This window comes from Mesocricetus auratus, unplaced genomic scaffold (genome assembly GCF_017639785.1).
Source record: "Mesocricetus auratus isolate SY011 unplaced genomic scaffold, BCM_Maur_2.0 Super-Scaffold_100008, whole genome shotgun sequence".
In the NCBI taxonomy this organism is placed as follows: Eukaryota; Metazoa; Chordata; class Mammalia; order Rodentia; family Cricetidae; genus Mesocricetus; species Mesocricetus auratus.
The window spans coordinates 34,963,330-34,977,306 of NW_024429192.1; the positions used below are offsets into that span (position 1 = coordinate 34,963,330).

The 13,977-nt window shown below is 39.5% G+C and overlaps 1 pseudogene; it reads right to left on the reverse strand.

The window, feature by feature from the left end:
- Window positions 1-440: 440 nt before the first annotated feature.
- Window positions 441-2,221, reverse strand: LOC121141775 (annotated as a pseudogene).
- Between the last annotated feature and the right edge of the window lie 11,756 nt (window positions 2,222-13,977).

Sequence of the window (13,977 nt, forward strand, 5' to 3'; positions counted from 1 at the left end):
AACGACCGCTTTTCCCAAACCTTCTCATAAGCTGACCCGCCAGAGGTCAGACACACCCACAGTGAAAACCTCTCTCCTTTTCTTCCATCCGGTGAGGCTATTGGTCGGATTCTTAGCAGCATAAAAACTATTAGTAAACTAAAACTAGAGAAGCTGACAAAGGGGACCTAGTTGAAGGGCCACTTGACTAGATCCTAAAACCAGCCTCAAAAGAATCAAGAATGCAGCCCTGCGTGGGCAAGAGAAGGTATAGAGGTAAATGTAACAGGACTGTTGCCTCTCAAAAACGGTAATAGCTTATGTGCTATTTCTTCTTTCAACACAACACAGAATAGAATTCCTAGCAAGGCAAAACTGTAGCATCAGCTGGGGAAGGACCGACAGCCTTTAGAAAGTCACTATCCTGGCTGCCACATGGAGCTCCCTCTGCGGAGACCCCGTCAGCTGTCCGGGTTCTTTTCGGTCTCTTTGGAATGGATAATCTTACACTAAGGTCTGCTGGATGGTGAAGTCAGGGGGGAAGGCTGCCTTTGCGCACACCGACATGTTTGCTCATGAGGCTAAGGGTGGAACTGTGGTGGCCAGACTGTACAGCGGTACGTGAGTGCCCCCGAATGTGTCTTGAGGTGGCACTTGATGATCGAGCGACCTCGGAAGAAATTGTGACACACCTTGCACTGGTAAGGTTTCTCACCTGTGTGGATCCGCCGGTGGGAGTTGAGCTCACTTGTGTGGGCAAACCTTTTGCCACAGACCTTGCAGCTGTACTTGCGGTTCCCAGGATGATCCTGCAGAGCCGGCTCCTCACTCAGAAACTCCTCCGCGGGCAGCTTCCACTTATGGAGGGCTAGGTGTTGCAGCCCCAGGGCAGGCCGCGTGTCGAGGCCACTGCTGCATTTGTGCTGGCTCACATGGTAGCGGTAGGCGGCCTCGGACCTGAAGCTCTGGCTGCTTAAGTGGCAGCGGAACCGGGCGTCCTCCAGCATTTGGTGCACAGCCATGTGCTTCTCCAGAAGGTGCCAGTCCACAAAGCTTCTGGCACAGGCCGAGCAGGAGAAAACCGAGATGCCCAGATGAGGGAGCGTGTGCTACGTGGGGCTACCCAGGTTGAGGTGGCGCTGGTCACAGATGCTGCAGGCCTGGCCCTTCAAGTTCAGATGGTCAAGGATGTGGCCTCGGACCACATGGAAATCTTTGGCCAATGCTTTCCCACAAACAGCACACTTTAACTGAGGGTAAGTTGCCCCTGAGAAGAGACCCAGTTTCCCAGAGAGGGGCTCACCTCCTCACATGTCCCAATCTCTTCAGCCGGGTCCTCGAACTGCAAATCTTCAACCCCCAGGTCCTCCAGCTGGAGCTCACCCACCTGCCCAAAGCCTGGATCTTTGGAGTGGTCGCTATTGCTCAAACAGGAACTGGTCCCGGTTGCAATGTCCACGGCACTGTTCGGGGTGAAGAAGCTGTTTTTACTGAAGTCTCCATTGCTTTGAACTTTGTGTGGCTGGCAAGAACTCGTGTCAGTCTGGATGCCTGCGCTGACATTGCCCAGGACTGGCTGGGTCACCATACTAGGAACAGCCGTGAATGGAACAGGGGCGTCATCGTGGTCTTCTATCTTTGGTGACAGGGGCAGTCGTGGCAGGGGCAAGGTGTGGTTAGTGTCACTGGAAACATTCCTCTCTTCCTCTTTATAGTTCCCGCCAACATCAGCAGGCAACACATAGTTTCTCTCAGGATCAAAATGTTCCCCACTTCCCCGGACCTCCCCAAGGGAGGGGGTGGGATCTACTGAAGGACACCTCAGGGTACCAGACTGGCTATGACGGGTAAAGGACTTAGCTACTTCAGTGCTCTCTGGGTCAGGAAACGTAGAGTGACAGGCCCGAAGTAGGTCCTCCAGGCGCTCAGCGACCTCATAGATGACCCCAACGTTGATCAAGTCTGTGAAAAGCTCTGAGATGTAGAAAAAGCTCAGAATCTTCTCAAAGTTGGCAGGCGTAATGAAGTCCACCACATAGGTCCGGGAGGCATCAAGCGTAGTATGCAAGAAGAGGTTCTGGAAGTAGTCAGCTGCGCAGGCCAACACTGCCTTGTGGGCGGGAAGGAGCTGCTCCATCACGGTAGTGACATCGCACATGGTCTCTGCCAGCCGGCACTTGTTGAGTTCCTTCAGTAGGTGGTCGAGGTGGCTGGTGCTTTGCAGTTTAATTCTCATGCCCATCTTAGCAGCTCCTAGGAAGTTGCCTCTGTCAGCAAGGTCAATCGGACTCGGCGGGATCTGAGCACCATCACCCCCACCTCCTCTGCTGCCTCACACAAAGGCCCCAGCAGGCTGTGCCCAGCCCGACGAGGAGGCGGTGCCGCCTGCCGCGAGAACTATTTTTATAAAAGATAATGTGTAGCCTGCTTACTTCCTGTAATTCATTTCATAATTAAGTAAAATCACCCCATTACTGGGATGAATATTGAATATAGCTATCAGCTGCATCTGAATCCGAAAAGAATTTCCTTCCCACCACATCTTTAGTGATCAAAGGACTTCAGATGAATTTTGGGACACAGATTCCTTGATGTTCATCGAAAAGTCAGATAGGATGTTTTATCTGTGTATCCACTATGTCTATCTGTCTACCTACATCTTTTTCCTTTTCATAATTCTCTTAAGGTCTAAACCAACTATAGTTGAGATTTCATTTCATATTTTCATTGTGACATCTTTTTGACAGCTAGAAACCTGGCCTTTTCTGGGATTGAGAATAGAGAATCACAGGTTTCATTGGCTCTATTATCCCAATCAGCAATGAACATGTCTTCCTTAGCCAGATGAACTGTGATGCCCTCCAACTGCCCCCATGTGTGCATCCCTTTCCCCTGCTAAACTTTCTGTGTCTCCCTGGAGACCCCTGCATAGCTGCTCGTCTCACTGCTCTCTGATGACCTGTGTTGAGAATCTCTGCTATCAGGATGATCTCTTTATTCTGCATTGATTTTGACATTTCACACTGGCTTACTCCTCTCCTGCACTCTCTTTGAGCTTCTCTCTGAAGCTCTGATATTCCTCATTAAGCAACCCTGCTAACTTCTACTTAGAATCTGACACCTTAATCAAATCTTCTCCCCTCACTGTACATGGAAACTCTTCTGACCTTGTAGATTCCAAGGGCTACTGATCCACCAATAATGTGCACCTTCCTGGCTCCAGACTGGGACACATTGCTTCCCACCCCCTGCCACAGATGCTTAGCTGGTAGCTGACATTGAGTGGATTATTTTCAGGCAGAAGCAGGAAGGGGATATAGAGAATTACTATCAAGAAGTAAAATGGAATGAAGAGGTGTTGGTTAAGTTAATAACTATCATTTTTCTTCCTAGCTTATTTCTATCCATGGCACCATTCTCCTACTTCCAAACTCTTGGGTGAGGAACATCATCAATGAGTATTTGCTAAGTAAGTAGATAGAAAGGATTTTTCATAACTTTCCTAGACTGTAGAGGTTTCTTTACTAGCGCAGTGCATTAAAGACAAATTTTGTTTGTAATTGTTGAACATTCAGATCATGTGAGGGAAAGGGAAGTCTCCTCAGTTAAATGTCATAAGAATGTCATCTCCAGTGTCTTTGGCCCTGGAGTTCAGAGAAACTACTTATTAGGTTGGAAAGGGATTGCATTCTGGTGTTAAAACTCTGTTTAAATCTTTGAAATCAAATATAGGTGTATTTTCCAAGAACTGTCATTAATTCATTGTTTCATTAGACAAGTCCTGGAGTTTGATTTCTCTTTTGGTAAAGTGAGACAACCGTTCTCATTGGCCAAAATAAACAGAGGTCAGTGAAATAAAAAGTTTAAAACCAAAAAATGCTGTATTTCCCAGGTGAAAACATTCATGTAAATAACAAGTATTGACTAATCTAAAATGTTATTAACTTTATTAGAAACACTCCAAAGGGAAAAACTGTGGAATTTAAAATACAAGAAAATGTTGGCTTAAAAATGCAACTAAGTAGACCATTTAAAAGACAATTATTCATGTCATTGACATTTGAAATAAAATAATCATGAAAAAATGAATGTCTTGGTTATTATGATGGGAAATTAGAGGTTGTCTTATTGGTCCTCAAGTTTAGTAAAATTAACTGGAATTTGTCTATTCTTGAAGAAAGAAATGTTGACCAACTACATCTGGAATACTTTGACTTCATATTTTTCCAGACCTATTTTATTTTTTCTTTCATCAAATAAAATATCAGAGTTTTTACATTTCAAATTTATGGCTATACTTTTATGATAAATTATTAGCTTTGTTTCCAATAAGTCACTTGGCCTAATTCCTCCTTTATTTTATGGACATAAATTACTTGAGCTGAATCATATTCGGATAAAGTTATCAAATTGTAGTTGGTCTGGACGACCAAGGGATCAAGTGGGAAACAGATTGGACAGGATGTCCTGAAATTGGAGTTCATGCTCCCACTCTGTGGAACCCTAGCTAAGTTATTTTTCTCAGTGGCTTCAGTTCATCTTCTCAAATGGAAGGAATCTGTGAACCTCTGATTGCTTTGTGTAGCACTGAAAACTGTGATCATAATGCTTGAAGATCCATAATGCAGAATGGTAGAAGACCCTGCTACTTTATATTTAATGACTTCTGAGTTCATCTAGACATTCATCAAGTGAATTTCTTGTCTACATCTACTTCACTTCCCATATTCCTCTTCTCTCATGGACACTGGCACTGTTCCTCTAGATCATCTATCCTGGACAGTTTTTGAATCTGGTCTGTATCTTTGTTTATTTTTCTTACTTTCTTCAGTTTTTTTCATTGAGCTGAGTTATTTCCTCCCTCATGCCATACCTCAGTGTTACCTGTCTACCCTGCTGTTATTGCCATCAATATATCTGACTCCCCTTTGTCTCACACATTATACTACTAAGCTACAATTCAGTGCCCTACCATCTGTTTTTGTCAACAAGATTTTATAATCACACAATAATAGTCATTTATTTCCTTATTATGAATGAAATTCCTGACATTTGTGATATTGGATGAACCTGGAGGACAAGTTGTGAAATAAGGCAGATAGACCAAGAAAATGACTATGTGATTCAACTTATCTATGGAATCTAAACAGATTTAAGAAAATAGAGAGTAGAATGATGGTTACCAGAAATATTGGGGATAGGGAATCGAAAGCATTGATCAGCAGACATGAAGTCTCAGTTATACAGAGTGAATAGTTTCTAGAGATATAGATATAATGTTCAACATAGAGACTGTACAGCTAGTTATTTCTTGTTGTATAGTTGAACTTTCCTAAAATAATAGGTCTTCAGAGTTCTCAACATATGAAAAACTGGATATGTTAATTAACTTTGTAGTAATAAATTAATTATGCATTTACACATGAAAGCATTTTAATAACCAAAATAAATCACTTTAATCTCTCACCAAAAGAGAAAACGATACTTATATCCTTCAAAATCCAAATTACCTGCTATTTTAAAAACATTACAAGAATGTTTGATAATTTCTGCTCTATAGGACAGTGATAGAGTAATAAGAACAACAACAAAAAAGCAACCCCACCAAACAAAACCCAATAAATTCCTGACTTTTATTTTTGAGGAAGAAGCTGTGTGTGTGTGTGTGTGTGTGTGTGTGTGTGTGTGTGTGTGTGTGTGTGTGTACACATGCGTGTGGAGGCCTAAGAAGGACATGAAGTACCCATCTCTGTCACTTTCCACCTTATTCTCTTGAGGTGGACTCTCTTACTGATCCTACAGCCAGTGCCAGCCAGCATGTTTCACAGTTCTGCCTGTCCCTATTGCACCGCAGGACAGTAGTTACCGGTGCGTTTGTGGCATGTGGTAACAGCCAGTTTTCTACTTGAGTACTGGGGATTGACACTCTTGTCCTCATTTTTGTTCAGTTCTACTCACTGACCCATTTCCCAGTCCTTCGAAAGAAGAAGTTTTTAAAAAGCTCATTCATTTACTGTTTTTCTTTATAGTGAAAGTTTTTGTTGGCTTCCTTAGGCTAGAAAAGTGTGTTGACTTAAAGACCCATTGTTGTAACAGACAAAATAAGGAAGTCACCTGATTTTGTCATCTTTGTTTCCCCTAACAGTGTTTTTATTTATTCTTCATATTTTTCTCATGAAAGAAAAGAGTTCAGTCTTTTCAAACAATACAAAGAGTATTAAAAGAGAAATGGGGAACAAAGTGTGATAGCAGGCAGAGTCCAACAGGTGGCTGTATTTCTCAATGTTTTAAACCCAGCTGGGTTGTCTGTTGCATGCAAATTTTCATTCCAGCCTGGAGCCCTCACTCATTGATCATTTGATTCTGGAGTCACTGGCTTTGTGACAAAGAGCTAAGCAGTGTGTGTGTGTGTGTGTGTGTGTGTGTGTGTGTGTGTGTACAAAGAAAGGTTATCACATAACCTGAGATATCATCGACTCTATCCAGATCAGTACTTCCATTGTCCACTGCATAGATTCAAAAGGAATATTCATTTCTATTGTCAGCCTGGGTAATCACTCTGCAGTGTTCCCTGAAACTAGAGTAGGATCTGAAGCTCACATATACCTTGTCGAAGCTGAGAGAGTCTGCTGGTTATTTGGCCCACCATATTAAGTTAATCAGCAAAACAAAACAAACAAACAAAAAACAACAACAACAAAAATTTCTACTTCATTCTGTTACTGGTAGTTTTAATCATGTTTTTGGTTAAAATCTTCCTTTTCTTTACTCTCAAAATGTTTGGTGTGCTTGTTTATTTCATTCTATCAAAAAATGTCAACATTTGGAGCTGTAGCACATACCTTTGATTCTGTACTCAGGAGGTAGAGGAAGGAGGATGTCCAAGGTCATCCTCAGCTACATGACAAGTTTGAGTCAGGCTGACATGCTCTAGCATAAGTTAAGACCCTGTTTCCAAAAAGAAGAAGAGGATGGGGGACTGGGGAGGGAGAAAAATGTCAACAAGTCAGTATGTAGATCTCCTCATCCCACCTTAAAGTAACTGATAAGTAACTACACTGGGCGCATTCTTTCTGTAACTTAGTTTGTCTTATGTCCTAAGTATTGGCATAAGGGCATCTCGAGTCAGGTTTTTTATATTTTCTGAATGTTCCTATGGAATCTAGTTCTGCTTTAAATTATTATTTTAACATATTTCATTCAAGCTAGTAGGGTTTCTGTCAAAGAATCTCTCCCTGCCCTTGACTTTTTTGTGTGTGCTGATGTGGATCAAATTCAAAGCCTCTTCCATACTAGGCAAGTGCTCTGCCATGAACTAAAACATTGACAGAGCATTTAAAACTCTAATAAAATACTTCTATCCTTCACCTATTTTAGTCTAAGGTACAAAAACAAATTTAGACATTTAAATGCTATATATAAGACATATACAAGTTTTAGAATACATAATCCTAACCTCAGAAACATTACAATAAAATATGAGCTGAGCAAGAATCTATACCTCTATGTTGCAGTCAGAATAGTCTTTCTACTAACATTGTAATCAGATATGCACTTCTTATATTAAGTTTTTTCTCTGTCTCCCAAGATAGAGGAAGGACTGCAAAAACATTGGGAAGACCTGTACGAAGATTATACACATAGAGTACAAGCCCTCTCATGTTATTATATCTCAAAAATTCACCATGAAACACAATTCTATCATCCTGCCTATGGAAAAATATTATTATATGTTGTAATTTTCAGAAGAAGTAACAGAATACTGAGGTCAATTCTGTCTGATTTACTTAAGAAAGCATTTGAAAGGGGGCTAAAGTAATTACAAGTCTACACTGATTAGAAAAGATCCAAGGAAAACACTATAACTCCTTCTTAGTGTTAAAAGATATTGGCTGAGTTGTAATATATGTTTCTATATTCACAGTGACTTCTAAGAGGAAATGAAGTGTCAATTGCTTATTTGAAGTTTTTTTCATTAAAGTTTAGATGTATCATTTTATTAATACTTCCATATATTAGTTCAACAAGGTCCTATTCAATGCGATACTCTCTCCGTGTGTGTGTGTGTGTGTGTGTGTGTGTGTGTGCACGCGCGCGTATGCTTGTGCAGATATCTCTCTGTGTGAGAGTGCTCGTGTGTGTAGAGGTGTATTAGTGGAGGCCAGAGGACAACCATGGCTGTTGTTCCTTAGAAACCATCTCTGCTGTGATTGAGACAGGTTCTAGTTGGCCTGGGGCTCAACAAGTAGGCTCGCTTGGCTGACTAGCAAGTCTCAGGTATTTGCATGTGTCTGCTTGCCTAGCATTGGGATTACAGTGCATGTCATCACACATGGAAGTTTTTGCTTTTTTTATGGGGACTAAATTCAAGTCTTTATATTTGTAAAACAAACACTTCATCAACTGCATGATTGATCAAGCCCTGGTTAATGATTTTTATATATTAGACAGTAGTAGATATGGAAGGTACAGTGACAAACAAGGCAGAACCACTGCTTACATGGAATGCACCATTTTGGTTTTATGTAGTTCTTCTAACAGATCATAGGCAAAATTATGCTAGAGTTCTGTAGGTCAGAATTCAAGTAAATTTCTCTGAGGTAAAAATGAAAGGTATGGAAAGGCTTTATTCCTTTCTAGAGTCCAGGGAATAGTCCTTTTCCTTGCTTTTTCCAGAATTCAGAGCTTTGTTTGTAGTCCTGTCATTCATCTTCAAAGCCAGAGGTGGGGCATCTTGCTGACCTCCTGTCCTTCATATATTTCCATGACCATATCTGAGACAGTTACCCACTTTCCAGAATTCAGGTGGTTAGACTGAACCCATCTGGATAATCCAGACTTAGCCTTCCACTGCAAGCTCTGTGCTCTTTGACAAGTTTCCCTTGCCTTCAAATTCTGGGCATGATGGATGGGAATCATTGGAGATACTGCTGAGTCTGTTACATGGAACTCGCAGACTAAAGCAATGGAAACAGGACAGGCAGGCAACTTACAAGTCAGACAGGCTGAATGAACATGATCTGAGGCATTTTTGCTGATGCTAGCTCAGGACGATACCTGGCTCCATGTTCTAGATATTTCTATATATGAAGAAAAACTTGGCATCTTGATTATGTGAATTCTACCAATTCCTAAAATGTAAACTTCTCTCTTGGGATATTTCCTCAGAAGCAGAACCTGAGTTGGACACTGGCATTTATTGAATAAGTCTTCTGGGGACAACTGAGTAGGAAATGGGAATATTAGGCCAAGAAAGGGACAATAACAACAGCTAAGGTATTGTCTCTTGGAGTATATCCACATCTCTTGGAGAATGCTGGAGGGAATAGTATTTCATAGTGTCTACCATAGGAAACTGGGTCTTTCATAAATATTTACTGGCTAGCCATTGGCTAAGAGCATCCCCAGGAGGATGTAAATAGTTTAACATTAAATGGATGACCACAGATAGAAGTGCTTGTGAATTTTGTTGTCTGATCTGGTCTTTGCTTTCTACTAGATATATGGATGACTATCTGATGAGCCTAATTTTTTGTTTGTTTGTTTGAAATTTTGATTTATTTGCCAAATATTGATCATATATACTTGTGGTATTCAAGGAAAATATTTTCATATATATATACACATATGAGAAATATTGTATTAAACTAGTGCATCTATTTTATACATGTTTTTATTTTGAAGAATAGCTAAATTTTATTGTTTAAGCAATTTTGAAGTATCTTAACTGTGTGGACTTTAAGTCTTGAAAACTTATTCCCTATGTCTAGTTGAAACATTGTTCCCTTGAACAACATCTCTCAAAAACTCAATCCCCTGCCTTCAGCCTTTTTACTACACCTTTTACTTTTGACCACTATTTTGCTTTCTACTTTATGTAAATTAGCTTTCTTAGATGTCACACATAAAGGAGATCATGTGGTAATTCTGGGCTTGGCTTGTTCCACTTGTTAGCACAATGTCCTTCAGGTCCATCAATGTCATTACAAAGGAAAAGTTTTCCTCCTTTGGAAGCCTGAGTCAAACCCATGTTATTTACCCATTCATCTGCAAACTGACTAGCTATTTGAGTCATGCTTTAATAAACATAGGAGTGCAGATGTCTCTTTCAACATGCTGACTTCAATTCTTTTGTATATATAAACAGACATAGGCTTGCTGGATCATGGTAATCCTATGTCCAGGGATTTTTGAGGGACCATTATACTGAACATTTTTAATGACTATATCTGCAGAAAAGTATTCCCACTTTCTCTGCATCTCTGCCAGCTTTTATATTTCATCTCTTATTTAGTCATTATAACTAATGTGTGTTTGTGTGATGTGTGGTAGTGCTAATTCTAAGTGCTTCTTTAGATCTAGCATAGCACATATGGAAGATTGTGGTAGTGTCTTACAGGCCTTTCGAAGCACATTTACAGTTCAAGAGAGGCTATGAGATGGAGAGCAGGACAATTTTGTTGAGAATATTTGGAGATTCTCTTTGATCATTTCTTGAAAAACTATCCACTTCCTGAGACTCTTTAAAATATAATCTTTTTCATGTTTTAAATTGGGAAACTTTTAATAGATGCTTCTATCTTACTGAATGTTGTGGGGTCTATTAAAATTATTTAATTCATCTTGATTTGTCTTTTGTTGGTTGTATTTATCCAGAAATCACACATTAGCATACATTATAGAAAGAAAAATAAGCACCCAAAGCCAAAGTCATTTAGTAAAAGCTGTTCAGTTGGATATGTCCTTTTCAATACTGTGTGTATAATACAGTTCCAGTTCAGGTGATTGAAACTATGTGGTATGTGTATGCCTGATTGAAATGCCCATGGAACATTTACTAGCCACTAGCAACAGTCCTTTGAATATAATTTGTAAAAGCAACTCTGGAACCTTTACCAAATTTACAAAGGAAACTCTTGCTTTATCTGAATATTATAGATGTACAGCTGTTGCTAGCATAATAAAGTAGAAGTACAAAGTCTCATTCTCATGCCACTGTGTTCAAAAAAGTCAGAGGTCTTGTGTAAGTGACAGCATCTGCACCATGATGTCAGGTTTAATGTGCCATTCTGCAAATGCAACCACTTCCATAAAGTAATGAAAATATCCCCAACGCACATTGTACTAGCCTCTATTTGTAAAATATAGGCTATATTTAAAAGCACAGTATGAACTTTTAAACATTTAGAAAGATGCTTTCAATGAGGACTTAAGTTTTCCACCACATACCTTTTATTGAATAAATTACACACACCCAATGAAGGCTATAATCAGAAAATGTCTCCTAAATAAAATCAGGTCTCACCTTAAGTTACCACATCTCTATCAACTCAGTGGTCAAGTCTATGCAAGTGTAATGTTTCCAGAGAAAATTTTAAATTAACTACTAACACAAAGGTATAAAGAGTTTTGTGTTGGTTCCTACTCCCTCCCTGAACATGCTCAATATGAATTTTAAAAAAGGTAATTATAAATGTATTTAATAACTCTACTTTTAATATGCATTATGCATGTTTAAACAGCATCTAGAAAGAATAGATGTTTTAAAGAAGAACTTTCACAGTAATGTTGAAAAATTGTATACAGGCCTCACAATACTCGAGCTCTGGGAGTCCTCAGGGGTGAAGCTAGGCCTGTCCCCACCCAGTTTACCCTGACCTCAGCCAAGGGTTCAGAGGTTCCCTTTGAGATGAGCAGGCCATGATCTTGGGTAGAACTCTTAACACTTGGTCTTTGGGACTCAAAAATCACTGCCTTATGTCTTTGCTCCAGTTTCACAAAGTACTCTGAGACCCACTTTGAGATTCACCACAAAGATGCTCATATTTGCTCTAATTTCAATGCACTAGAATTAACCAGATATATTTAAAATGATCACTACACGTCATTTCTTTCAGAACTAGAACTGACTGGATTCATTTTAAAATCATGACTATTTATAGATCCTTTGTAACTTCTTTCTGTGTGACTTGCTAAACAATTTTTTGCCTTTGGATCCATTTAGTGAGCACCATTATACAGTATGTTCACTTTTGGCTGCCTTAAAAGAGGATGGAAACTGCATCAGAAAGTATTAATAGGAAAGCTGAAAATTCGAGAAGCCAATATTTTAATTTTATTTCATTGTTCACAGCTGAATTAAATTGGAGAGAGAGAGAGAGAAATTGACTCTTCATCATGCCTCTGGGAACACGTGGTGTTACTCTCATGAGTCTTACAAAAGAAAGAGTATATGACTGTGCATTGAAGGTTTGTGCTTATTCCTGAATGCCTAGGCTAGTCTTGTTATAATTATATTCTCATAATATTCTAGATGTTGCAACAGCTATCAGTTGGCCAATTAAACAATAGATTCCATATGGATATGCCTGTAGAGTTCATGTCATAATGTTTAACCTCAAAAATATTTTAACAGTGTTTGAAGGCACTGAGTACTACTAGTACACTAATTTGAAGGTTGATTCGAAAGCTCAAAAGTGTATGGGTGGTAAAATCTCATAACTTGTGCATAAAATCAATAATTTGAACTTGTATTTAGAGACTATTGCTTTGTAAATTACATATGCTGTTTACCAATGTATTTTACTTTACATATCATCTTTTTATTCCAAAGCATCAGATCTCAAGTACCGCAAACCCTACTGAGAAACCATGGTAAAGAAAGTGGAGATGATTTAGCCAAAAGAGCACATAAGGTTTAGGTACTTTCTCAAAAGTGGTCATGAGGTCAAAAGGATACTTGCTTGGGGGTACTCAAGCTTGATTATAACTTTTATTAGCATGTGATAATACATGCATGTCTTAGCCTTGGAACATCTGTTTCCTCATCTCCAAAATGAAGAGCATAGATTTAGACAACTTGTGGAGCCTTTCCCAACTCCTACATTTGCCTCATCCTCCGTTCCTCTGTGAGACAGGCTGGAGACAGGTCAGGATAACGTCACCGTCTCCTCTCTTGCTCAACTGATTTATCTCACACTTGTCTGGCCATTTCTCATCTTAGGAAATCCAAGCTGGTGTCCTGGAGTAGCTGGACCCTGTAAAGGGAGGTGTTGGACTTTCTCCTATTCAGTTAAGCTGTTTGTTCCGTCCACCAATACCATAAAATCATCTTTCTGTTTCCACTCCAGGATTTTTGCTTTGACTCCCATACAATGAAGAGAATTGCTTTCAAGACACTAGCTAATTTTCTTTTCTCTGGCCACTTTCAACTGGTGTGGTCCTAGTAAGGAACAGGGTCTCTGGAAAAACAGGCTACACTTTTTTTTCTATCTTTTTTATCTCCAGTGCCTGGACCCCACAGAGGAGGATCTATGAAAGGTTCTTAACCAGGATCAGGGATTAGTGCACACTTGTGCCTTTAAAAATGGAAAATTTTATTTTCTGAGTAAAAACTATTTCTCAGAATTTTGGGCTTGTTTAAACAGCTCAGTATTGTGTTCACAGTAACTATAGTCTTATGTGAAGTTTCTAAAGTTTTATTCTTTATCTCAAATAATGTAAAAGTTCTTATATCACATAATATTCCTTCTTATGGATGGAATTATGTACCTTATAGAGGAAGGGGAGGTAGAAAAAAAAGAAAAAGAAATGAGTCATTTTCTCTTCCTTCCTAGTTCCTGTTCAAACATGGAAACATGATTAAACACATATGTGTGGCAGAGCGGTAGTGGGAAATGCCTAGTTCCCTCTGAAAGCTATGAAAACATGGATTTAGGTCCAAAGAGCCACATGCAGTGAGTGGACCTGGAGAGTTTCCTAGTACATCTTGGCCTTTACCTCCTTGTCTTTACCTTTAGATATTTTTTTGACCAGGCGTATGAAAACTGTTGAGTTGGCCAATCCAAATATACAAAACAACTACTCAGGACACATTCACTGTTCATTGCTTAGAGCTTAGTAGATGTGAAAACAGTTAAGTAACATCTTTATTTTAACATTGTATAGTAGGAATGCTTACACAAAATTTATATAAAGAGATTGAGATGATGTCCTCTA